Source organism: Typopeltis vanoorti, chromosome 10 (assembly GCF_054136105.1).
Source record: "Typopeltis vanoorti isolate ZY-2024b chromosome 10, IOZ_Tvanoo_1.0, whole genome shotgun sequence".
Classification (NCBI taxonomy): domain Eukaryota; kingdom Metazoa; phylum Arthropoda; class Arachnida; order Uropygi; family Thelyphonidae; genus Typopeltis; species Typopeltis vanoorti.
The window spans coordinates 87,531,215-87,559,183 of record NC_143558.1 but is presented as its reverse complement, the minus strand read 5'-3'; the positions used below and the strand labels follow the sequence as shown (position 1 = coordinate 87,559,183).

At 35.9% G+C, this 27,969-nt stretch overlaps 1 protein-coding gene across 3 annotated transcripts in view; it reads right to left on the bottom strand.

Annotated features, from left to right (window-relative positions):
- The window catches only part of Parp1 (Poly-(ADP-ribose) polymerase), a 583,272-nt gene that overhangs the window by 521,395 nt on the left and 33,908 nt on the right, over positions 1 to 27,969 (bottom strand). The gene's annotated exons all lie outside the window — the stretch shown is intronic.

Here is a 27,969-nt window from a genome sequence, read left to right as displayed (position 1 = left end):
TCAATTCTGTGTGAAGGAATATCAAGAGCATGATTGGCCAGTCCGAATTGCTACATAGGTGATCATGGATGTAATTTTTGTGTTCTTTCTTCAAGACAGATGTTAGCCAATCTTCCAGTCTGTCCTGAAGCAGGCTAAACTGCAGGCACAAGGAAATTTATATGCTCTAGGACAGGGGCATGGGCAACCTTTCCTAGTTCAGGGGCCAAATTATCATTCTGTCTCCGAGTCAAGGGCTGGACCAAATTATTAAATAAAATAAATTAATATTAAATGAATTAAAACAAGTTGCTACTTCATATTTCATTTATTTATAATATAATGCTTTGGTATAAAGCATTATATTATAATGCTTTATACCAAATGCTTTATACCTCTTAAATAATGCTTTATACCTCTACATAAATTTTATAATATAATGAACGACATAACAATTTAATGTGAAGATTGGCCTTGTACTTCAACTACGAGACTATCAATATTCATGTTAATGTTACTTACGGATAATCGCATAGAATTTTCGAGGTTTTCGTCCGTTATTCTTGTCTGAATTTTTGATTTATTGTATTTCATCTTTGGAAAAAACTGTTCACACATACATGTGCTGCCGAAAAGACAAATGATTTTTCTTGAAAAGACGCGTAAATTTGTATATTTTTTTTCCACCAAATAAAATTTATAAAAATCCATCAAATCAATATTGTTAAATTGTGATTTTAGCACTAAATCCATCTGAAGCTCAATAAGTTCCATCTGTAAGTTTCCTGGCACATTACCCATCGGACGAGCAAATATAGCGAATGTGGAGTCTTTGTTTACGAAGTCGGCAAACCTTGTATCAAATTGCTCTATTAGTGCCTTCAGTTCATCTCCATAACAATTATAAGGGATATTTTTATGAGTTGCTAGAGTAGGAAAATGATAACAATTTTTAGCTCTTATCCGACTTTCCAACAATCTTAGTTTATTACAAAAAGCTTTGACATGTCCATGCAGTTCATGAGCCAATCGTCCTTGTTTTTGCAATTTAAGATTCAGTTCGTTTAGGTATCCAGTGACATCTACAAGGAATATTAAATCACACACTCACTCATCATCTTTTACTTGGTTAACTGTGTTTCCTTTTATGTCCATAAAATCTGCAATGTCTTGTCTCAGATCATAAAATTGTTTTAATTTTAACATTTTACCTTTACTCAACCACCTCACTTCACAATAAGACAAATCTTCATAATCCGAAAATAAGTCTGCCAAATACTCCTTAAATTGGCGATGATTAAGTGCACGTGACTTAATAAAGTTAATACTGGCTACTACAACTTCCATAACATTTGTGAATTTAATCGATTTTGCACAAAGATTTTGTTGGATAATGGCGAAAATTTGTTAAATTTCCTTGCTCTTTCATGAACTATTCCAATAAATCCCTCCTGTGCACCAACCATTGTGGGGGCTCTATCAGTGCATATGCCAGAATAGTGAACTCCATTTAAGCCCAAATCTCTTGAAGACTGTGTCAACTGTTTCAATTATATCTTCACCAGTAGTTGTTCCTTTTAACGGCTGCAGCGTCAATAATTCTTCTGTGATGTTGAAATCCGCATCAACTCCTCGAATAAATATTGCTAGTTGTACCAATAATTCTTCTGTGATGTTGAAATCCGCATCAACTCCTTGAATAAATATTGCTAGTTGTGCTGTATCGGAACCATCAGTGCTGTCATCCAAAGCAATTGAAAATGCTTCCAATCTAGCAATCTTCTCTTTTAAACTTTTTTTGATATCATCAGCCATAATTTCTATCCGTCGGACAACAGTACGCCTCAACAAACAAATATTCTCAAAGTCTTTTTTCTTTTCAGGACATGTTATACTTACTTGCAACATCCAGCAGACATTCTTTGATAAATTCTCCTTCACCAAATGACTTAGAATGCTTAGCGATTTTTATGCTTACCACAAAGCTGGCTTTGACAATGCTGTGGTGCTGCATTCTTTGCTTGTTGAACATTTGCTGCTGGGTATACAAGTTCTTCTTCAACTTCTGTATTTCATCTTTTCGTTGTCCATCAATTTTTGAATGATCCGCATCTCTCAAAGTAAAGTGTCTCTTCAAGTTGTATTCTTTGTTGATGGATATGGATTCATTGCACAGCAAACATACAGGCAAACCTTTATTCAGAATAAAATAATAATTCTCCGTCCAGTTGTCTTGAAATTGACGATTCTCTGCATCTACTTTTCTTTTTAATAACCCCCGACATTGTCCCAAATTTATAAGCAATATTCAGAACTGTCAAACAAAACTGTCTTCTACACCGCAGGCACTGAACAGAACATAACATCAACGCAGGCACTGAACAAAGCACAACACTAACGCAAGTACCGAACTGACACATTGTAACACGTTCACACACGCCGCTAGTCAAAGTGAGAAAGAGACCTTGGTTGGAAAAAACAGTGTGTTTTGTGCAAGTCATATGACGTCAGCTTAATGTGAGTTAGTAGAACACACCATGTTTTCTCCCACCATGAATCAGACAAACGTCGCTGAAATAGATTAGGGCTGGATCAAAAGTAGTAGAGGGGCCAGGGGTTGCCCATATGTGCTCTAGGACAGCGCTTCCCAAACTGTGGGCCGCAGCCCCCTTGGAGGCCATACGTTTTGTTGAGGGGGGGCTGTGAAATAATTAAAACAAATTTCAAATGTTTTAAGACTAAGTGTATTTTTTTTATTTTAAAAGAAACGTATTTAACTTTTATTATTTCTTTTTTGTTATTTTTTATATTTTAATGGAAAAATTCACACATTGGTGTTGGTTCACAAACTTTGCTTCCTGCGTGTTTCGGCGCTTAACGAATATTAGTAAATATTACTTATTCATATGTTTCATTTCAAAGCAGTGGTTAATTGTATTTACTTCAAATGCTCTCCAGGGAAGTTCCAAATCTTTCTGTCCCTTTCATAACACGTTCGTAATCAGGGACTGTTGATATTGACTTTATATACATATCAAAACTCGTTTTATATTATCACTGTCATCCGAGCTAGTTTCCTGTTACCAATAAAAGTTTCGCATATACTTCACACATGAAAAAAAGCTTAAACAAGTTCATGTGGGGATATAGTGACTCGCTTGCAGTGGTAAACAACACGCCCTCTCTAAGAGCCACTATACTGCAGAGGCAATAAAAATAAGTACTTTTATTATGCCAGTGAATAAGGTATGAGGAGTCTGTGTAATATATTTCTCAACAAATAGTGCAATTAGAGACAACTGGGATAAAAACACTAATTAATGAATCACATGTCCCCTTATACAGAAACTATGCTGTATAGACTGAAACAAAACCATATGTTGCATGGGCAAACACAGTATCTAACTAAAAACTATTGTTATTAATTAGATGTATGTGAGTTCGATTTCCCAAGGCAGGAATAAAATTCAACCAAACGTGTTAAAATTCGTAAAAGTGTTAAAACTAAGTAATATATATATATATGAATGTTATGGCAGTTTCACATATGGAATTCGGTTGAAGAGAGTTAGCATTTAAACTCAATTTTCAGCTATGCTTTTATCTTTCGGTTGTGCCATCTTTTGTTAATACCGCACCAATCATATGCACGTTTTAATAAACAGACTGCCTTTGCTGATTGTTTTGCGTTAGGCTTAATTACCGTAAAAGGAGAAAAGTCACAAAAGTGAAAAATGTTCCTGGTCTGGGGGGGGGGGTTCCCTTATTCAGGTAATATTCACTAATTTCATGTTATCAGTCTGTGGTGTGCCAGTATCGGTAAGTGGCGATATTATTTGATCTATTCTACGTTAAAAAATTTAACCCTGAGATGAATAAGTGACGGATAAAAAATAAAAAAAAAATCCCACGAACAATCAGAAGAAGAAACAGACTAAAAAAAAAGGACGGTATTTCATATTTTACCAGAACAGTCCGCATTGTCTTCAGAACCAAACGGTAAGAGGCAAAAAATGTAATATATGCATTTGATTTTTGCAATATTTGCTGTGTATGTTTTGTATTGAATATAAATACAATAAATATTATAATAATATATCTCTATTACGATTTTTTTTTTTTCGAGGGGGGGCCGTGAAATATTTTAATTTTTGCAAAGGGGGCCCTGACATCCAGAAGTTTGGGAAGCACTGCTCTAGGATGTGTAAGAAGATGAAGACGATCCTTAGAAGAACAGATAAAGGCAGCTAGCTAAGTGAAGCTGAGCTGAGTGGTTTCAAAGTGGCATGAAGATATTTGTGAAGAACTTTAACTCTTTTCTGATGCAACCTGAATATGAGAGATGAGAATGGCATGGTTGGGATCTTGTGTCTTGGTTGGGGGGGGGGGGGGGGGGCATGAGCATTTTATCTGTTGAAAGTTTTTTTGCTTAGTTATAAATTGAATTAAACTTGCCAAGAAATTATATTCTTCTTTCATCCTTTATCGAAGTGTAAACAAATAAAGTTTGTGCATGAAGTACCTTCAAGACTAGGCTACTGATATAAAGAGGCTAATGACTTCACTTAAAGTGTTTTAGTATCCCATAATACAAAGCACATACTCTTTCAGATGTGTATAATGCTATGAAATTAATAAGGTGAAATATCTTTTCGCTACTTGTATATGTGAAAAATATATGGCCTCTGCTTCAATTCAATCTTGGTATCTCTTCTGGATTTGGTTCCCACCGATGAGACCTAAATAAAGATCAAAACTGGTGTGGTACTTCCCATAATGCATAGCATTATACATGTGTGAAAGAGTGTGTGCTCTGCATTATGGGATATTAAGGAAACTGATGTGAAGTCATTAGCCTGTATATACAAGTAGCCTAGTCGTGAAGATAAGTCATGTGCAAACTTTATTTGCTTATACTTGGATAAAGGATGAAACAAAAAATATAATTTCTTTGCAAGTTTAAAAAAAGAATTTTAATTTATTTTATAAGTAAGCAAGCCACTAGTTAAAAAATTGCAGAGGCACCCGAGCTTGGTTTCAAGGACTGTGTCACTTGAATAAATAGTCTTGGCTCCACATGTGTTTTGAGGATGCATTATTCGATGGGATAGATGGTGATGTGATTGCTTGTGTAAATATCTTCCTGTGTATGTGGGTTTTCCATAAATAGAAAAGGATAATTGAAAGTTTATTTTTTGCTTGGTTAGAATATAATAAATTTAGTTTAATCCTTTATCCAAGTGTGAGCAAACAAAGTTTGCACCTGAAAGTATCTTCATGACTGGGGTAAGGTGGCACAACACCAGGGCACCTCCTTGCAAAGGTGGAGAAAGCTAACATCATTCCTATCTCAGTATTTCCCATAATGCAAAACACATCTCCTTGCAGATATGTCTAATGTCATGCATTAAAGGAAGGGCCACTACCACCTTACCCCAGTCCTGAAGATACTTTCAGGAGCAAACTTTGTTTGCTCACACTTGGATAAAGGATTAAACTAGATTTATTAGAAAAGGATAGTGAACTATGAAGTAGCCTTGTCACCAGTATGTCCAAAGGTGGAGACAACTGTTACTTTTTGTTATCATGAAATGTATTTTTGGATGTGTTGGCTGTATTGAGTGCTTGGTTTTCAAAATATTCCATATAGAACTTAGTTAACTTGGGGGGGGGGGGGGGGGGGAATCCACTGCAGACACATCATCTTTTTTTTTTTTTATATACCTTTCCATGAAAAAGAACCAGAATAAATGGTGAATCTGTCCAAATTCAAATATGTTAGAGGGGAAAAATGTGGCTTAATAAGGTCAGGGGGCTCTTTGATATAACAGGGTACCTCTACAGTTACTCTGTATGGTTATCTGGTCCCTAGAGCACACTTTCTTAGAACATTAGTTCGTTTTCAAATATTTGAACTGTTTCTACGACTATCTAGCTGAGTGTTGTGTGCTTGTAATTGTTGTAATTTGTGAAATGAATATGCATAGTAGAAAACAAGCAAAATATGAGTAAGTTCAATAAATTAATGATATGTTTTCTGTTGGTGTTGTGAAACACTGCTGTGAATGTTAACAGTTCTTCTTATCAGTTCAAAGTAGTCTAAGTCAGGCACCTGACACTCCAAACTTTGATAGGAAATGGAATTTATGCTATGAATGATTTTAAAGTGATGCAAAAATTATATTTAATTAGCATTTTGGCTATCTTTTCAAGCATACACACATATTGAGGATAGGAATAGTTGACTCTATAATCATTCGAGTCAGGAGGAAGTGTTATGGGTTGGATAAGATTTGCAATAATTCATCTACTTTACGTGAGTTGTAGTGTTTAATTTCCACTCCTCCTTAAACAGAAATGCTTAGGTAAAATTTTTTAATACTTTAACTTCTCCTTTTATCTAAACAGGCTTTCCATGAATCTTAACACGAACTTTTCATATACCTTTTTAACACACCTTAGATACGTTTAGGAGAGGGGGGGGGGTTAAGAAATAAAAGAGGTCACAAATATTTCTGACAATGCATTTTTATTTATACATAATTATTCATCTGGAATGGCAAATACTTGACTTCAATATGAAGCAATTGTGAAAAGTATTAAATATTTTGGGAATTTTACAATGCATATCTTTTTTTTTTATTATTTCATCGTTATGCATAAACTGAATAAAAATTAGGCAACTGGAGTTGATGGAATATCAGGAGGAATGCTAAAAGAGTATTCAGATGAAGTGGCTGTGCCTATGAAGTGAATGTATAATTTGAGTTATTATTTGAGTTAGTGGTAGTTGTGGGAACAAATGATTAAGGTTGTCAGTGTCTTGCTGAAGTATGACAATAATGGGCTGAGACAGAGAGTGAAAATCATGAAATGGTATGCTGGCAGAGCTGCGTGAGCAGAAGGAAGTGCAGTTTGTAGATGTGTGGCATATATTTGAGAGAAGAATGGATTTGTACAAAAGCAACATATTGCATTTGAATGGATTTGGAGTGAGCGAACTGGAGAAACTATTGCTAAAAGGAAGTGCAGTGTGATGGAAGCAAGAGATCAGAGGAAGTAAGAGGTGAAGTGAAAGATCAGGAGAGTTGAAAAGATAAGACTAAAGTGTTTGGTAATGGTAATAGAAGTAGTGTGAGAAATGAAGAGAAAACGGAAATGCTACGGATACAGTGAAACAGGGAGAGTGGATGATGGTAACAGCAGTGCATGTGTGTGTGGGGGGGGGGGGATGATTGGTATAGAAATGGAATGGATAGGAATGGTGGGGGAGTATACTTGAGACTGAGGAGATATATGGGGTAAGAAGTGATAAAAGTGATTTGCTGTGCTTATTTGCAAATGCCAGGAGTATCAGAAATAAGGGAGATGAAATGGTTTCACTGATTGAATTTATTTGCTAAAAAATGTATGGAATAAGTGAAACATGGTTGAATAAGGATGATATCCTGATAGGAATAGAAATAGAAGAGTGCAGTGTTTTTTGTAAGGATAGAAATGACAAGAAGGGAGGGCGAGTGCTACTAACCACATAAATTGGACATAATTCCCTTCATTATCATCATCATCATTTAATAAGCTGGGAAAAATCTGGAAAAATAATAAAATCTCCAAACCTCTAAAAATAAAATTACATAATGCAATTATAATACCCAGTGTGATATATGCTTCAGACACTCAAGAAGACAAAGATACGAAAACTGGAGGTTTTTTGAGAGGAAATGTCTCAGAAAAATAAATAAAATAAAATGGACAGAAAAGAAAACAAATGAAACTGTAAGACAAGCTCTAAAATATACAGACTCATTAATAGAAAAGATCAAAAGAAACAACTTCAATGATACAGACATGTCGAGAGTGCCATCAACAAGGCTACCTAACCTTGCTCTGTATTCAAGATTAAAAGAAAAAAGGAAAAGGAAGACCAAGAACTAAATGGATAACATCAATAAAGGTCAACTCCGGATTACAAATATATAGACAGCTCACCAGCTACGCAAGAAACCGAGACTCCTGGAAGTTGTTGTGGTAACACGGAAGAAGAAGACAGTAAATAAGTAAACGTGGACATGAAAGATAGAAATAGAGGAAATGGTTTGAAGTAGTGTGGAGTAAGGTGGAGGTTGACAGGAAGATATATTTTGTTGAACATTACTGTAGATCAGGGAATGTGGAGGGTAGTAATGAAGACATGTAAAGGGAACTTGAGTTAGTGAACAAGCGAAGGGTGATTATTATAGTGATTTTAATTATGGCAGTATAGATTGGAATGAAGAGCATTCCAATCATCATTACACAAGTCTCTTAGTATGTAAAGGGCACATGAGGATTGATAGCTTTAGATCTGATCATTTCATCAGAGGATGTAATTGTGAATGGGGTTTTTGCATCTCCTTCCAGATGGTGAGAGTGATCATGAAGTGATCACTCTCACCAGGCCAGGAGAGCAACTCAGTTGGTAAGGACAGCAAAAGTGCAGTAGAAAGAGAAATTAGCATATCAGACAAAAAAAATCATAGGGAGTTTTTTCGAAATGTGCAAAGTAAAATGAAGAATGATTATGGCAGAATGATGTTAATGGATGAAGGTCACGGATTGGTAACTGCTGCAAAATAAATAGTTGAGGTATTCAGTGAGCAGTTCATCAGGGTTTCATCCTCACTATGAAATCAGAAGCCCCCAGTGTAGAGAATGAAATGAGAGATTTATGGTGAGTGAGCAAGAGGTATATAAAGAGTTAAGTGAGCAAGATGTCAATAATAGGACTTGATAACATATCACCATGTGTGTCTTACATGAATGTTCCAAGCAGTTAAGTTCAGCCTTGGCCTACCCATTTAACAAGTCTTGCAACAACACAAGTCCCAAAATAGTGGAAGGAAGGCAAAACTGTTCGACTTCACAAAGGTGGCAATAAGGCTATAAATTATAGGCTGATTTGTATAACTGGAGTTGTAGTTAATGTATTAGAGAGGTTGGCAAGAGATAGGATACAAAAGTATAACAGTGGTATTCTCCATGCTTGTCAGCATGGGTTTGTTAAAGGGAGGTTGTGGCTTTTGATAGACTGCTGTTCAACAAGGTGACAACCAACCTGGAGCAAATGGAATTGGAAGGGAGATTAGTGAGCTAGATAGAAAACTGGCTCTCAGATAGGTATCAGCAAGTTGTCTATTAGTGTGCCAAAGAGATCTGTTTTGGGACAACTGTTATTTAATTTGTATATTAATGATACTGAGATAGTTTTAACTGGTGATAAACAACTGTTGCAGATGATGCAAAACTGTGGAGAGTGATGAGCAATCAAGCAGATGTTGATGAGTTTCTTGGTCTTACAAGAGAACTTGAACACTGTATGGAGTGGGCAACAGTATGGAACTGTTGGTTCAATGTTGCAAAGTGTAAGGTTGTGAAATTTAGTAGGCAACAATGGGATGCAAAGCATACACTTTGTGGGGAAATTCTGGTGAAAGTTCAGGAGACAAGTGACCTTGGAGTAGTGGTGGTGGTGGATCTAAAGTTCAGATGCCAGAATGCACAAATTGCAAAATCATCATATCTGATTATTGCAGTAATTTTTTTTTTTATATTGAACCCATACATGAGAGGTTGGTTAATCAACATATAATAAGTTAGTACCAAGTATGGATAAGGTGTGGAGGATCTTGAAATGCAGAAATAACAAGGCTCTAGTTCCATATAAGATCTTCATCAGACCTCATATGGATTACTGTGCACAGATTTGGTCTCCTGGTTTTCACAGTGATGAGGATATATATAGGAAAGGATCCAGAGAAGGCTGAGTAACTGGTCTTTAGGATGTGGGATATGATGACAGATTGAGGAAATGCAGTATGCAAAGCCTTGTGAATTAGTAGGAAGCAACAGGGGGTTTGATTGAGATTAAGATGGTAAAGGATTTACCGGATTAATGTGGAAGAAGGGGGGGGGGGGCATCCCCGTAAGCTATATGAGGAATGTGTGAACAGGGAAAGGAACAAGTTCTTTGCATGGATAGTAGTTAGAAGTGGATTGCATTGCAGATACACTGAATGAATTTAAAGCACAATTCGATGAGCTTTCTGTGGGAGGTAAACCCTGCCTCCCATTGTGGGTTTACTTCCCACAATGAGTCTTTTGACTCAATGGAGGGCTGGTGTTAATAATGATACCTATTGCACAAGGGTAGTGCAAAGACTGATGTGTCTAACTATAAACTATCAGTATCTCAGAGTAGTTGTGGTAATTTGGGGAAATTGGTAAGAGTTCACAGAGAATCAATGCTTTGCAAAAATGGCCCAAGTGGTTAGTATACCTACTCACCAAGCTGAGGGTTCAAATCCTGATGTGGGCATAGATGTTCGTCATTATCTTTAGGTGAGAGATGAATGTCATCACCCAGTGTGATACCACCACCGGTTATTTCATGCCACTTATTGAGGGCCTAAAGTGGCATGAAAAAGTTCCATGCTTAATCTCTAGATCATGGTTTCTGAATGATATAAATTGATAAAAATAAAAACAAAAAATACTTAGTCACCAATAATAAAAAATATAGTATAAGTATGGAAATAGACTCTTGTGGGTGGGAACAACATTAAAAAACAGCATGGGGTAAGATCATATTTCAACAAGTTGTTGGAAGATTTTCCAGTTGGTTATATTATAAATTAAAGATACTAAGAAATTATATACTTGGTTTAATCCTTTATCCAAGTGTAAGCAAACAAGTTTGTGCCTGAACTGTATTTTTAGGATTGGGGCAACTCGTATGGGATTTGCTCCAACTCGCTGGGGCAACTCCCATAATGCATAGCATTATACATGTCCACAAGGAGATGTGTTTTGCATTGTGGGATACCAAGGCAGGTGATATGAAGTCATTAGCTTCTTTATATGAGTTGCTGATATAAAGTCCTGAAAATAGTTCAGGTGCAAACAAACTTGTTTGCTTAAACTTGGATAAAGGATTAAACCAAACATATAATTTCTTGGTATCTTTAATTCATATTTGAACAACTTGCTCACATTTTATAAATTTACGGTTGAGTTAGATAAGGGAAATGGATACACCATATTACTGGGCCAAGGTGATAGATTATAAACTATCACCTTGGATAAAACAGTGGCTGAATGATCCCTCTGTACACAATGCCTGTTGCTGAATGATTTAGTGAGTTCATCTAACTGGAGCTCAGAGCATCATCATTACTCCAACATATCATAAAGACAAAAATTTAATCATTTAGAGTAAGTAAAAGTCATGATGTTGCTGTGATACCATAACACTCACCCATAATTCATATTTGAACAACTTGCTCACATTTTATAACTTTACAGTTAAGTTAGAGAAGGGAAATGGATACACCATATTAGTGGGCTTTTGATAGGATATAGCATGAAAGGTTATTTAAAATTAGAATATATGGGACTGGATTATAAACTATCACCCTGGATACAACAGTGGCTGAATGATCCCTCTGTACACGCTGCCCATTGGTGAATGATTTAGTGAGTTCATCAAACTGGAGCTCAGAGCCATCATCATCATTACTCCAAAATACCATAAAGACCAAAAAAAATTTAATCATTAGAGTAAAATTTAATCAGTAAAAGTCATGATATTGCTGTGACACGATAACACTCACCCAATAGAATGTTGACTGTGCAATGCTTTCTCAGCTATGGGGGAGAGTTGTACACAGAGATGCCTGTTACACAGTGACTATGGAGCGGATATGTAACACACTACACAGGCTTGAGTGTGTGGCCTTCAGGAAAAGATGCTGTCACGATGTTCAAAAGGAGCAGATCTTCTGGGCAGGGATTTGCACCTTATAATGTCCCCCCCCCCAATTCTGGGTGGTACCACAAGGTTAGAGCGGGTGTGCAGCACTTGAATGTCTCATTGGGTTAGAGATGAAGAGAGACAGGAGCGAAGAAAGACAAAAGCCTTGCTCTAGAATATTTTTGTTTTGGTTTCTCTGCTGACTAGATTGGAAAGGAATATATTCCTTTCAAGTCAGTGGTGACTGCAACCATTACATATCTGAGCAGTGTGCCAGTGACGTGCTGGACTGCAAAGTGTGGTGTTCAGGATGCATAACCTTGTGGTACAGGTCTTGAGGGAGACACCTTTGGCATGCCCACAGCGAGATAACAGGCAGTTGTCAACAGGGGTGTGGCACTATAAATTAGACAATAAGCTCAGCAAGATGCAAAACTCACACTGCCTCCCTCCATTGGTTGATTTTTATGAACTCTGAGTGGTGGATCACTCAGCTCACAGGTTGATTAAGAATGCAGCACTTGAGAGAGTTGGTGTGAATTGCAAGATGTACTGAGTACTGATTTTTCAAATGAATACTACAGCCTTGAGTACCTCTCACCTGTCTGTCTGATTTCCGAAACATGTCTGCATACAAGATGCAATGAAACTAGTTGCAATGAGGGGGGAGGGGTCCACAAGATTTAGAGTGACCAGTTGTGCACTACAGGGATTAGTCCTTGGTCCATTATTCAATTTTTACATCAATGACTGGGAAGGATTTGACAGAAGACATAATTACTTGCTGACGACACAAAGATAGGGAGGGCAATCAGGAATGCAAATATCCTGTAGTACTTGTAGAATGATTTGAATGGGCTGTAATTGTGAAACGTAAAGTTATGTACTTTGCTGTGATGAGATATCCAATGGCATAATTACAGGATTATGCTATTGAATATCTCAACTGACCAGGCTAGAGATCTTTGGGTTTTAGTACATAGAAAGCAGAAGTTCAGGGTCTATAGCAAAGATTGTGAATATTTGCAGAGGATAATTGCAATGCTGAAACAAACACTGACATGTAAGAAAAAGGAAGTAATTTTGCCTCTTTACAAGGCTTTGATACAACCTCACCTGGACTACTATGCAGAGATGACCTGATCTAGTTTACTGAGGTGATATAATGGAGCAGGTGCAGAGGTGAGAGAATTAAAGATGATACTGGGACTGTGAAATCTATACTCCTATGTGAAAATAGCAAACAAAAGAGGGGGGGGGGGATTTGATAGACTAACAAACTTCTGAAAGGCTCATAGATGACATTAGGAAATGGAAAGGATGAGAGGGCATGCATGGAAATTGAGAATTAATGCAATTAAGAAAGGGATGAGAGCCAGAATTTTCTCTCACAGCAGCATAGTGCATGATTGCAATGGATTGACTAAGGTTGTGACTGTAGGTAGTGTGAATGATTTCAAGAATAGGTATGACCACTGGTATGGGCAATATTGCTTCCCTCATTGAGTCCTTGATTCCCTACTACTTTATGTTCCGACAATGGATAAATACACTTAGATGAGTTTCTTAAATTGTATTGGCTTAAGAGAGTTCCATGTTTTCTGTTGATAAATGGAACTAAAACTAAACTGCTGCTCCATTTTCTTTACAATTCACTGAAAACAGAATATTCTGACCAAACAGTTAAAAAAAGAGAAAAGCATAACATCTTTATATTATAAAACCGTGTCATGTAGTTGTCTAATAATGAGCAATTTAAAGAAAAAAGACCAAGGAGGTTAGAGCATTAACAAAAAAAAGAAAAATGCAATCCTTCAAGTTGCATCTCCTGAGCAACAAAAGAACTAGGAACAAATGTGCAGCAAGCTCTAGATGTGTACATTTATTTAGTAAAGCAAAATAAATAGCTATATTTTGAAAAACCTTCTTATTCAGGCTAATAGATTTCAGGCCAAGTAGCCTGTTCCATTCTCATGCCATTATTATCTTGGTCTTATAATTCTTTGTTTGCCAATTGTTTAGGAGTATAAACATCACCTGCATAAAACAAAGAACTAAGTTTGTATCTCTAATTTTAATACCAAGTTTAATGATGCTTTCTTTCATAATGCAATCCATATACGTAATGAATAAAAATGGAGATAATATGCATCCCTTTCTTACCCCTGATTTTACATCAAACCATCTTCATATTTCCTTCAGTTCTAACAGCTTACTGACAACTTAAATATAGACTGTATATTATTATAATGTTCCATTTATCCACATATAAGATCCATGTACGATCCTGAAATCTTTTCTCTGGGAATGCTGCCATATGGATTTTCAAGATCTAGAAAATTTAAGTACAGATCCCTGTAATATCCCCAAGATTTCTCAACTATTTGTTGCAAGTGAAAATCTGATATTGACCACCTCTTTATAGCCTGAACCCAGCTTGTTGTTCTCCAAGTTTTTCTTCTGCAATTTTTCTGAAAATCTGATTTCAAGTATGTTTGTATAAATCTTATAAATCTTAACTGAAACATTTGTTAGAGAAATTCCTCTAAAATTCTTACATTCAGCTTTATTCCCTATTTTATAGATGGGAAATATTAGATCCCTACTGTAATCATCTGGAATTCGCCCTTCTTATCAGTCCCTTTCAATTATGCGGTGTAGCCACTGCAAAAATTTTTTATACCTCCATACTTAAGCATTTCTGGTCAAATATCCTCTACTCCAGCTGCCTTTTTTTTTACCTCAAGTATTGATATGCACCACTGTTTTTATTCCTCTTGAAAATTTTCTACTACTGTTCTGTCACTGCTTGTTTCATTTAACAGTCTTTCAAAGTAGTTAACTACACTTTGCACCTTTATCATCTGATTCCTTTGACAGTACTCTTTTCTTCATTTCTAAGCATTTTAATAGCTTCCAGAGCATTTTGCAACCTTCCTGATATTTTCTACATTTTTACCAAAGTATTTCTTTGATTCTTATTTAGATATTTTTACATACAGCTTAGCTCTTGCTTACATTTTTCTCTCTATTCTTTTAGGACATCTGCTGACTTATTTGCCATTAATGTCAGGAATTCTTAAGTTAAGGGGATAATAAATCCCTCATTATTTTATTATTATTCATTATTACCCGCTTAACTTAATTTACGCCACCGGAAAAAATAGCCTCTTGGCTCTTTATCATCAGGAATCCTTTTTTCTTGTCCAGGCCTGCTTCTTTAACAACTTGTGTCCACCATGGTGTTCTCAATTTTCTATCCTTGCAAAAGACTTCACCTCCCTAGCTGAATCAAATAATGCTTTCTTCAGGTCCCACTAAGACTCCAAGGTTTAGTTCTTGTTTTCAATTTGTTTCATTTTTTCTTCAATAACATCTGTATAGTTGAGTCCACAGTTTATCTCAAAAAGCTGCTCAACTTTAATTCTTTTTAAAACTTTTTTACATACTGTTCTTTTCAACATAATATTCATTTTCATCCTACTTAGCACTAAGTGATGGGTCACTTCCAATTTCAAATCCTTTGTACCCTCTTATATCCTGAACCAACATGAAGATATCACTATCAAAAATATCACCAATGTCAATGAAGTTTTTCTTATTTAGAAAAATTAAACAGAGAAACTTAAACTTACATAAAATAAATTTATTAGCTGTGAAATTTTTGCAGATGTATCATAGGCATCTTCAGTACATTGAAAATAAAATACAATATAAAATTACAATAAAAGAATCATTTGCAAAAAGCACCACTAATGCATTAATATAGTGTTAATAGTATGCATTTCAACTTACGTACCAATATTAAAGTAGGTTTTCTTACTTAAGTATAAAGAGCTAATAAGCTTCATTTCGGCAATGAAAACATTACTTAAATTAAGGGGATATTAAATCCCGCATAGTTTTAAAACCGAATAAGAAACTCAAAGATCGGAATCAGAGTTTCTTGCCGATTATAGTAAACTATAAAGTATCGGCGACACTAGCGTTAGCCAATGCAAGTGATCCTAGTACGTAGTACAATACCGGGCAACTCGTTGCAAAGGTGGAGGAAGTTCAGATCGCTATTTTCTTAGGTATTTTCCATGATGTAAAAACACATTTCCTAGGAAATGTATGCTGTTATTACATTATGGAGGGAGGTCACTACCCAGACCGGTTTCAGCCTTTTTTGAGGCTTCATCAGTGAGTAGCTAGACCTAATACCAAAGTGTATAGCGAAAAGAACTCATGTACTCTGCGAACGAGTTTTCCAAACAGGTGCAACCATTAAGTTACTTAAGTATAAAGAGCTAATAAGCTTCATTTCGGCAATGAAAACATTACTTAAATTAAGGGGATATTAAATCCCGCATAGTTTTAAAACCGAATAAGACACTTTGGTATTAGGTCTAGCTACTCACTGATGAAGCCTCAAAAAAGGCTGAAACCGGTCTGGGTAGTGACCTCCCTCCATAATGTAATAACAGCATACATTTCCTAGGAAATGTGTTTTTACATTATGGAAAATACCTAAGAAAATAGCGATCTGAACTTCCTCCACCTTTGCAACGAGTTGCCCGGTATTGTACTACGTACTAGGATCACTTGCATCGGCTAACGCTAGTGTCGCCGATACTTTATAGTTTACTATAATCGGCAAGAAACTCTCTGATTCCTATCTTTGAGTTTCTTATTCGGTTTTAAAACTATGCGGGATTTAATATCCCCTTAATTTAAGTAGGTTTTCTTATTTCTGGAGTCTTCTCTTTACACGAATACCTTTATGTTGGAACATGGTGTGACAGGTTCAAATCCTGAGTAGAAATCCAGCAGATACTTACCATTATTCTTAGCTTTGCCCTTTTCTCCAAATTTTTCCCAAAATAATTCTATACGCCTGGTGGGATTCATTTTGTACTCTTCGTTTAGTCCAACATGGACCACTTTTTCTATTTTCTTTATGTCAAGCTGCATGCTCTAATGACTTGAAAAATTCCTCCACTTATTCCTTAGGAAAACCTTCTCTGGAACCATAGGAATAAAACAGGCTACATGCTGAACTACAAAACTGGAAATTATGATCAACTTAGAAGAATACCATCTTTGGTCACATGGTATCAGTTACTGAATGGAAAAAATGTCAGCAATGCATGGGAATCTTTGAAAAAGTGCTTGAATGAGGTGGTATCTCAATTTGTTCAAAGAATAAATAGGTTGGGAGTGAAATGGATATCCAACCTTATTAAGAAAGAATTCCACAAGAAGATGATGTGGAAAGAATATCATGAGAATAAGAGTAAGAGGAGTTATGAAATATATAAAGCTCAGACCAGAAAAGTAACGAGTATTGTGAGGAAAGCTAAATCGGAGTATGAAAAGAAATTGGCCATGCAAGCTAAAGGCAATCCAAAAGAATTTTATCGTTATGCTGCAAGCAAAAGAATGAATATGGAAGAATAACTTTATTGAATGCAGATGGTACACGAGTGTCGGAAGCTAAGGAGATTGTTCAGGTAATGAGTGCTCACTTTGCTAAGATATATCAACCAGGTGTACGTAGCATGGTACACAGTGCAACTGCTACTTGGATGAAGGGTTAGAGGTTCATGAAAATGAGGTTGAAGAGCTGTTGCATAACCTAGATAAGAATTTGTCAATAGGGACAGATGGAATATCAGCCCGTTTGCTAAAGGAATGTTCAGCTGAATTGGCTAGGCCTTTCACACATTTGTATCACTTGAGTCTCAGATCAGGAATGTATGATAGTTCCATTGCACAAGGGTGATGCAAAAATTGATGTGTCTGACTACCAACCTATTAGTATCTCTGGTGTGGTAGTGAAGATTTTAGAGAAGTTGGTAAGAACTCACATACAGAAATGAGTAGACAAGCATTCTATAGTGGGTAGACAAGTATTCAAATTTGAATACTCTGCAGGGAACAGCATGGGTTTACTAAAGGAAGATCATGTTTTAGCAATTTGCTCATATTTTATAGTAATGTTACAACCAAGTTGGATAAAGGGAATGGATACACCATGATAATGTTGGAATTTTCTAAGGCATCTGATACGATACTACACGATAGGCTGTTGCGTAAACTGCAGAATATGGGATTGGAAAATAATCTATTGACTTGGATCAGGGGATGGTTGACAGACAGATATCAAAAAGTTGTATACAGTAGGTGTAAATCTGCAGGATTTAAGGTGACCAGTGGTGTACCCTCAAGGTTCAGTCCTTGGGCCCATTATTATTCAATCTGTACATTAATGACATCAAGCAGGGCATCAGCAATTGTTTGCTGATGATGCAAAGATAGGCAGGGCAATCGGGGATGCTACTGATATTCAGCAATTACAAAATGATTTGAATAGACTGGAAATCTGGGCAAACGAAAATGGCTGTCGGTTTAATGTTAGTAAGTGTAAAGTTATGCAGTTTGGCGTAATTAGAGAGAGAGGGATATTATATTAGTGGGCAAGAAACTGAAGAGGCAAGGGATCTTGGTGTATTCGTGAATAAGAATTAAAGTTCAAAGGTCACATAGCAAAAGTTGCGAATGGATACAACTCAGAGGATAATTGCTATGTTGAAGCGAACCTTGACATGTAAGGATAAGTAAATTTGCCTCTTTATAAGGCTTTGATAAGACCACACCTGGATTACTGTGTGCAGATTTGGTATCCTGGGTTCCAAGGGGATAAAGAAGCTGTGGAAAGGGTGCAAAGAAAACAAAGATTATATCCAGATTATGGGATTTAGATTATGAGGACAGATTGTGAGTATGTGGATTGCAGACTTTGGTTAACAGGAGAAAGTGGGGTGATAAGTAGAGGTCTATAAACTTTTGAATGGGTCTTATAGCATTTCAAATGATGAAAATTTTCATTATATTCAAGGCGGGGAAAGAACACGGGGGCATCCATGGAAGTTAAGGTTGTTCTCAGTCAAGAAAGGGGTAAGAGCTAGGTTTTTCTCCCAGAGAGCAGTGAGTGAATGGAATAATTTGCCCTTAGGGGTAGTGAGTGCATCTTGTGCAAATGAATTTAAGGGAAGGTATGATAGCTGGGTTGGATAATTTACAGCCTCCCTCAATGAGTTCTTGACTCCCTGGAGGTCTCAGATAATTAATAATAAATAAGTTTCATTTTCCATTTCCCCATTTTGAAATCTGCCCACATAACTCCACTTGAAACTTCCTTCCAATCCAAAAGTTTATCTTCATGTTTGGTGTTGAATACTATCACTATTCTATTTTCTTGATTATTATTGCCTGAGTATAACTAACATCCTATATTTATTACTTAGTAAGATCTCACCTGTTTTTGACTTCTTGGTTTCAAGTAATGCCAATTATGTCCACATGGTACTTTGCCAGTTCTTCTGCAAGTTCAATTTCCTTTCTCTTAACATTCCTTATGTTGATGTTTCCTATCTTCAGTTCTTGTGTTGGATTTATTTGTCTTTTTCTAAGATGTTTATTTAGAGTTTGTTAAAGTAGCTGACATTTCACCATTTGCTCTGGTTCCCTGACAAAAAGAGCAGGGCCTTGTTTAACATGGTAATGTCACAGCTGGCATGAAACCTCATGATGTTGTACAATCATATATATTTGTGGTTTATGCCAAAAAAAAAGCATCAATTTAGTCAAGTAAGTCCCAAATTGCCATCCTCATTCACTCAATACTCCCCAGTGGATACCTACTAATGTCCAATCTTCACCACATGAAGGTGAAGATTGGACATTAGATTAGAGCCCCAATCAGTTCTCTGCATACCTGAAAGGTGATGTGGAGGTCTTCTCCCAGGTATTTGGCTTTGACCAATCCTGAAATGTTCCAATATTTTATTATCTATCACTATTTTACTTAAGGGTCAAAGCTGTATAACTGAGAGGACCTCCACATAGCCTTCAAAGGAATGCTGAGAACCGACCAGGGCATCTGACCTAATGTCCAATCCTCACCTTCTTGTGATGCACCCTGTTAGGTATCTACCTGGATACTAAACAAACGAGGATGAGCTGCCAATTTGGGATTTAGCCGACCAAATTTTATTCTTATTGGCTTAAACCAAAATACAAAATGATGGTACAACATGACAGAATTTCATGCCGGCTGTGGCATCACCTGGTTAAACAAGCCCATGTTGTTTTCGCCAGGGAACCAGGACAAACAGCAAAAAGTCAACTACTGGAACAAATCTGAAAACACACCCCAACTCAACATCACCAGCATTCCAGATCAGTACTATCAACATAAGCACAGGAAACGTTAAGGTCAGCTCTTTGCTTTATGCGGACGATGTTATACTTCTAAATAAATCCAATACAAGTCTGCAAGATTACCTGACTAAATTGAATAATTGTTGTAATAAATATGGTATGAAGGTCAGCAATAAAAAGACAAAGACAACGAAAATAGGCAGAATCATTGAAAATGTCATCTGCACTGTGAACGGAGAACCTACAGAACAAGTAAAACATTTCAGCTACTTAGGCACAATCTTTAGTGAAGATGGTAAATTAAATATGGAAATAGACAACAGAATCAACAAAGCTGGTATAGTAAGAAGTCAACTGAATAAATTCATATGGAATAAGAGAGAAATTAGAACACTAAATTAACTGTATACAAGACAGTGTTCAAACCACTTTTAATTTATGGATCTGAGAGCTGGGTCAGAAGTAAAACACCTGACCAAAGACTAGAGAGACTGCAGATATGAGAGTCCTGGCAAAGATTAGAGGCGTGAACAGGTGGCACCAAGGCAATATCATATTAAAAACGAGGATATTAGGAAAGAACTTGACATTGTCAGCATCCAGGTGGTATGGTCACTTAAACAGAATGGGCAAGGAAAGATCAGCAAAACAAGTGTTCTCTGCCAGGTTGGCAGGAAAAGACCAAGCGGAAGACCAAGATGGATTGAGAAAGTAAAAAGTGCCTTAGAAGAGAAATATAAGATCTGATAATGTTGGAGTCTTGACATGTAACAGATTGATTTGGAGGAAAATTGTAGATAGGAAGTTAGTAATGTGTAAGTTTTTCATGTAGTATTATCATATCCTGTACACCCCTTTAGGGTACATGGCAGGAATTTAATGATGATGACTATTTTACTTTTTTTGCTGTTTTTTTCCCTTTAAAAGCCATTATTTTTCTTTAGATATTTTAATTACATACTTCTGAGATTATACTTAATAATTTCATTGATATCTGTACATCATCTTCTGATGCAGCAATACAGTATGATTTTTTTATCCATAAATAATAACATGTCTAAGTTTGTTTCTGGGTTTATTTGTATTACAAATAGATTTCATTGTTTTGAAATTATTATAAATTCCAAATTAGAAGTGATAGAGTACATCACTGCAGTACCTCTCTTTATACATTTTGATCTAATACTTGTTTTAATTTGATTACTATTATTAGATTTCCTGCATGATGTCTTGAATTAATTGTAAGAGTTGGTTTTGGTATATTTAAATCAGCTAATATTTCAAATAATTTTTGTATGTTATGCTCATCAAACTTTTTTGTAATCCAAAATAATTATTAATTAATAATTTGAAATAAAGATTGAGTCTATGCAAGATCAGTCTTTTCAGAATCCATTTTATTCTTCTAGTAGTTGATCCAATACAATATTTTTTAGTTTCTGCTTTAATATTCTTGAATAAAATTTGCAACCTGCACTTAGTAGATTAATTCTTCTACAGTTATTACAGTTATGTTTATTTCCTCTTTTTATATATATATATATAGTGTTATAATTAGTACCTTTTTTTTTTTTTTCAAGGGCTAGTTTGCCAATAATCCAATATTATTAAAGAATTTCAAGAGTTTTTTTTTTCACTTGTTTTTTATACAGTTCCATATTTATAGTCTCCTCTTGGTGGATTCCTATTTGTCATTTTCTTCATTATATACATGCATATCTATATGGATATTAAGTGATGAGTAGACAAGACAGGAATGGCCTAGGATGTAAGGGGGGGGAACAGTTGGGTTTGATGAGTACTGGGATGGGAAATGAGAGAGGAATGGGTCTAGGAAAGCATAAAGAACCTACATCAAATAAGTGGTACCATTGAAACTAATGGACTGTTATGTCTATATACAAATGCTAGAAGTATCAGAAACAATGAAAACGACATGGTTACATGACTGAGATCACTCACCTAAAAATTGTTAAAATAAGTGAGACATGGTTAGTTGAGGATGACATCCTGACAAGAACGGAGATGGAAGGTTTCATGTAGATAGAAAGGGTAAAAATGGAGGTGGAATACTACTGATGACAGAAAAGAAGTTATGACCATACAAGGTAGAGATGCAAGGGGGAAATAGTGACAGTGGTTTTAAGGCAGTATAGCATGAGGTAGAATTAATAGAATGAAATAGCTAGTTGGATGTTGCTATAGGTTTGGCAACATGGAGGGTAGTAACCATGAAATGTATAATAAAATTAGGCAAGCAAATAGGAAAAGGGTGATCATTATGGGTGATCTTAATTAGGGCAATATAGATTGGAATGATGAGATAGCAACCAGAAGTAAAGAAAATTATTTTCTTGAGTTTTTGAGGGACAACTACCGCACAGTATTTAACAGAGGGTACACAAGGATTCAGGGTTTTGTATTTGATCATCTCATCAGAGAATGTCATAAGTGAGGTGTCAAATCTCCCTCCAGTTGGTGAGAGTGACGACGTGATTACCTGGGTGTTTGCCAGATAATCACTGAAGGTGTAGTATGGAATGAGGAGTTGGGTAGAAAGGAGATCAATGCTGCTCAAGTGCTATTCAAGAACTATCTAATAGAAACAATGTCTAAATATATTCCAAGGATCAGGAGATTAAGTTAAATAAGGTAGGTATGAAATGGATGAATGTTGAGATTAAGCATGCAATACAGAGAAAGGAGGCATTATGGAAGCAACATATGACAAGTGGTAATAATCAATTCCATGAGGAGTACAAATAACAGGCAAGGAGAGTGACCAGGTTGATAAGGGTAGCAAAAGTGCAGTATGAGCAGCAGTTAGCTAATGAAGCCAAAAAACCTCAGGGAGTTCTTTCAATATGTAGCCAGCAAAAAAGAAAAAAGAGAGAATGATTAAGGTAGAATGACACTGATTGAAGAGAATGATTAAAGATAACTGCTGTGGAGGATATTGTTGAGATAGTTGAGAAATTCTCCATGGTATGAGATATCATGGAGAGTTTCAAAGCAGTGGATGATGAGGAGAAGAGACTGACTACTGTGAGTGAGGAAGAGGTATTTGTCAAATTGAGTAAACTAGATGTTACTAAAACATGACCTCCCTTTAGCGAATACGTGTTGTCCATCAAAGATAATACCATTGTTGTCAACCCAATTCTGGATCCTGGTTCTCACTAACATCTCCAACACTTTAACCACAACACCTGACACACAGATGGTCCTATGGCTGTAGGACTTGATATATCATCACATACATATTTTGAAGAAATGTGGTAGGGTGTTGACATCTGCCATAGCATATTTATTTAATATGAGTCTTACACTGGGTCAAATGCCAAAGGAGTGAAAGGAAGACAAGATTGTACTGCTGCATCAGGGAGGTGACAGAACTCAAGCATCAAATTATAGGACCATCTCTGTGTGTCAGGTGTTGTGGTTAACGTGTTGGAGATGTTAGTGAGAACCAGGATCCAGAAATGGGCCGACAACAATGGTATTATCTTTGATGGACAACACACATTCACTAAAGGGAGGTCATGTTTTAGTAATCTACTTCCTTATTACAAAAAGGTGACAGCTGCATTGGACAAGGGAGATGGATACACAGTGGTATACTTAAATTTTGCGAAGACATTTGATAGATTGCCACATGATGAGTTGACAATCAAGATGGGGTCACTTATTAGATTAGTGCACTGCATTGGAGATTGGTTATCTGATAGATATCAGCAAGATGCATATGTGGGAGCAATATCCCAGAAGAGTTTAACCAGTTTGTTAATAATATTCAGTGAGAATACATAAAGAATGGATTAGGTGTTGTTCATTATCCATAATGAAGCTTAACACCAAGAGGAAAAAATACATTTATTAAACTCACTAATATTTTGCTGGTGTTCTACCCAGCATCTTCAGAGAATAACGATAACTGTGATAGGCACATAGCAATAAACAAAGTAATTGTAGAAACAATTTAAGCTGTAAATGACACTTAATTCAGAGAAGTCCAGCTATTAGGTCTTAAAATGATAGTCTCCCAGATCTTTGGTAAATTAATGCAGCCATATTTGTTAAGCTTGAGAGTGTTTCATAACTGATGCTGCTTCTATGAATAGCCCTTCAGACCTGTAACAACTTCTATGTAATAAAGATGTTTTTCTCCATCTGATCCTATGTGAAGCAGTATCCAGAGCATGGTCTGCCAATCCTAGCTTGCCATACTGATGATCTTGGGCATAATTTTTATGTTTTTCAAGGCATATGCTAACTGATCCACCAGCCTGTCCAAAGTAGATTAACTAGCAGGCACAAGGAACTTTATACACTCCCAGATGTTTCAAGAGGATGTAGTTAATTGAATGAAAGATTTGAAAGTGGTATAAAGATCATATTTGCAAAGAACTTGGGCTATTTTGTCTGATGTACCCATAACATATGGAATGGGAATGTTTCTGCTGTGATCCTTTATGTGGGGGTGTAGGAGGGGAGGGGATAGCAGATGCATATAATATTTTATCTATTTAATATGGGTTGTACCATTGGCTAAAAATGTGTTATGAAAGTCCCTCCTGTTAAGGAGGTGGAGAAAAGAGATCTGGGTGGATAAAGGTCTAAAATTTAGAGGACACATTGCCAAAATTGTCAGGACAATACAACGAATTCTGCCAGCAATGCAGAAGACACTGATTTGTAGAAGTAAAAGGATTCTAGTTACATTCTATGATGCCTTGATTAGGCCACATATGGACTGTACACAGATTTGGTCACCTGATTTTCTAAAGGATGAAGAGATATTGCAAAGGATCTAGAAGTGATTCACTAAGATAGTTTCTGGTCTCTGGAATGATGAATATAAAGAAGGTTAAGAACATGCAATTTACAGAAACTAGTGGATAGTAAGAAGGTCATATGATAGGCGTAGAAATTGTAAGGGGGGTTGTTACAGGATTAACAGTGAAGAGGTTTTTTTCATAAAATGGTGGGAGATGGAAGGGGGGGGCAGGGAACAAGAGATCATCCATGGAAGCTGTATAAGGAGGGTGTATGCAAGGGAGTGAAAAGCAGGTCTTTTTTTGTATGAAGTGCTGTGAATGATCGGAATGCATTGCTTGAAAGTGTGGTGTCTGCAGAGAATTTGAATGTATTTAAGGCAAGGTATGATAAACTGTGTGTATGACAAAGGGACCTCCTGCAACGAGTCTTTGATTCCATGGGGGTCTTGGGACGATAATAATAATAATAGAATCCTTTATGATGGTTGGCATAGAATTGTAAAGGGACTTATATTTTATGATAAAGTGATGGTGTTGGATAAGGGCAATTCATATATAGTGATATTCTTGGACTTAGAAAAAATATTTGATAGATTGACTCAGGGTGGGATGGTGTACAAGCTGCTGAGGATGGGAATAGATAAACTGGTTAAATGGACTGGAAATTGGATCTTTAAATAATACCAACAAATCAGTACCTGGGAAGAAAAAAAAAATAAAAGATAACTAAGATGTGTCCCAGGGTTTTTTTCTTAAACCCATGATATTCAATTTATTTATTAATAATATTTCAAGCAGATCAAATGTCTGTTGATCATGCAAAATTGAGGAGCACTGCTGATGTTAACTCACCCTCAGGAAGATTTTAATAGACTCTTAGCTTGGACAAATGAGTGGGGGTAGTAGTTATAAGTGCAAAGATGTTGCTGCACTTTGCAAAGTGCAGTGCAAAGATATAAGGCTGTGTAATATATTGACTGGACTGTGCATCAGAAAGTGGGTGCAATTCAAAATTTAGGGGTTATGTTTGACCGTGTACGTAAGTTTACAAAGACTGCACATTGCATTGCTGCTATGATAAGGAGCACACTGACATGCAGGGATAAAGTGGCGGTTGTGCGACTGCATAGAGCAATGGTCAAACCAGATGCTCAGATTTGGTCACCTAGTTTTCATTGTAATGTGAAAACATTGGAGAAAGTCCAGAGACAAGTGACTAAGGCAATAACAAGACTTTGGAATGCCGGCTATGGAGATAGGTTTGAAGACTGTGAGTTACAAGTTTGGGGAATAGAAGGAAAAGAAGTGATATGATGTGATAGATGTTTAAGTTAGTGAGAGGACTTTGTCAGATCAATACAAAGGGGATAATAAAAATGAGTAGAAGGTGAGGGAAAGACAAACAAGAGGCCACTGCTAGAAATTCTATAAGGGTGTGGTGAAGAAATGCATAAAGAGAAGATTTTTTTTATGTGGAGAATTGTGGGTGATGGGAAAATGTTACCTGAATGCATCACGAATGCAGGGAGTGTTAAAGATTCGATATAATAAACATGTTGGTTGAGCGAACTTCCCACAATGAGTCTACTGACTCCATGGAGGTTGGTGTGATGACGATGATAATAATAATAATATTGTAGGTCTGGAATAATACTATTTTCCTTAGACTGTTTTTTCATTTTTATGAAATTTTACTTTATTCAAAGGATTCTGAAAATATGTCACTTATTTTTCTAAAGCTATTGTTTATATTTTTACTTTCATTTATTTCATTATCGATGTATTTTATTATTTTATATGTTTTTGGTTGTGGCTTTGATATATTCTTTTCTAGTTCTGTTACAAAATTTTTCCACCTTTCTCTATGTTTTTTTCATACTTCTCTTTTTCAATAATAGAAGCAAAAACATTATTTCTGCTTCTATTGACATGAAATTTAGCCATTTCTAGTAACTCTTTTTTTATTTGTTTGTTTTTGTTTTTATTATCGTTTCTATATCTTGGGTCCAGCTAAATAGTCTTAATTTGTTTTCCATCTTTTTTTTTTTTTATTATTATTATTATTATTATTATTTCTGAGCTTTTATCAGAATTTCAGATTTTGCCATTCCTCCTCCAAACCATTTCATTCTATGGTTTCTATTTTTTTCATCAATGGATGGAATCCTGAAACAAAGCAATTCTATAACTCTTAATTCAGAGGATATTTTTGAGAACAGGACTGGTGGTGGGAGGACTAAGGGAATCCATGGAAACTGGGCAAAAGTGTGGTTAGCAAGGGTGTTAGAGCTAAGTTTATAATACTTGTAGAGTGGTGAATGAGTAGCATAAACTGCCAGAGTCTGTTGTGGGTGCCATGACTGTGAATGAGTTCAAGGTGAAGTATGATAGATACTGTGTGAATGTTGAATAGTTTTTGACATGATGTTAGGGCCTCCCTCAATGAGTCTAAGAACTCTTGGGAGTTGCCCGTAATAATAATCATAATAACTTTGTTGATACACATAATGATCAGAATTTAATTCAAACCTCAATATACTCTTACATCAAGGATTAACTTTTTTTTTTTTTTTTTTTTTTTTTTTTTTTTTTTTTTTTTTTTTTATGTTGTGTCCATACACAAGAGGTTGGATGATCAACCTATTGTTACATTATTACCGAGTATGGGTAGTGGGCTGGGAAAGGAGGAACTTGTTTACATTTAATTTAAATGACTGTAAATTGTATGGTCTGCACACTACTACAAAAATTCATTAATCCTGAGATAGTGATTGGATGCAGTTTAAAATTTGTAATTATGCAATCAATAACTGATTTCTATCCTCAAACTAAATATCTTAAAACATCTCTCTATGATTAAATGCTTGAGTACATTATTCTCATATTATTATAAATTATAAAATCTTGTAATCTGATTCATTACGATTATATATATATTTTCACCATATTTATCTTTTTGTTTAGAATTCTGTTTCCTATTCTTGTTTAAATCACCTGCTATTAATAAATAATCAATTTTACTAGTGTTACCGACAACTTACTGTAACTCTTTATAAAATATGACATTTTTTCTTCTTCTTTCATTTCTTATGGAAGATATGGTCTCACTGCCCTTCGACATGAACATTAGTGATTTACCTCTAATGTCTCCAGGAAGTTTGCCTGTGCCAACAACATGGCAATAGAAACTTCAACATCAATGACTAAAAGTGACAG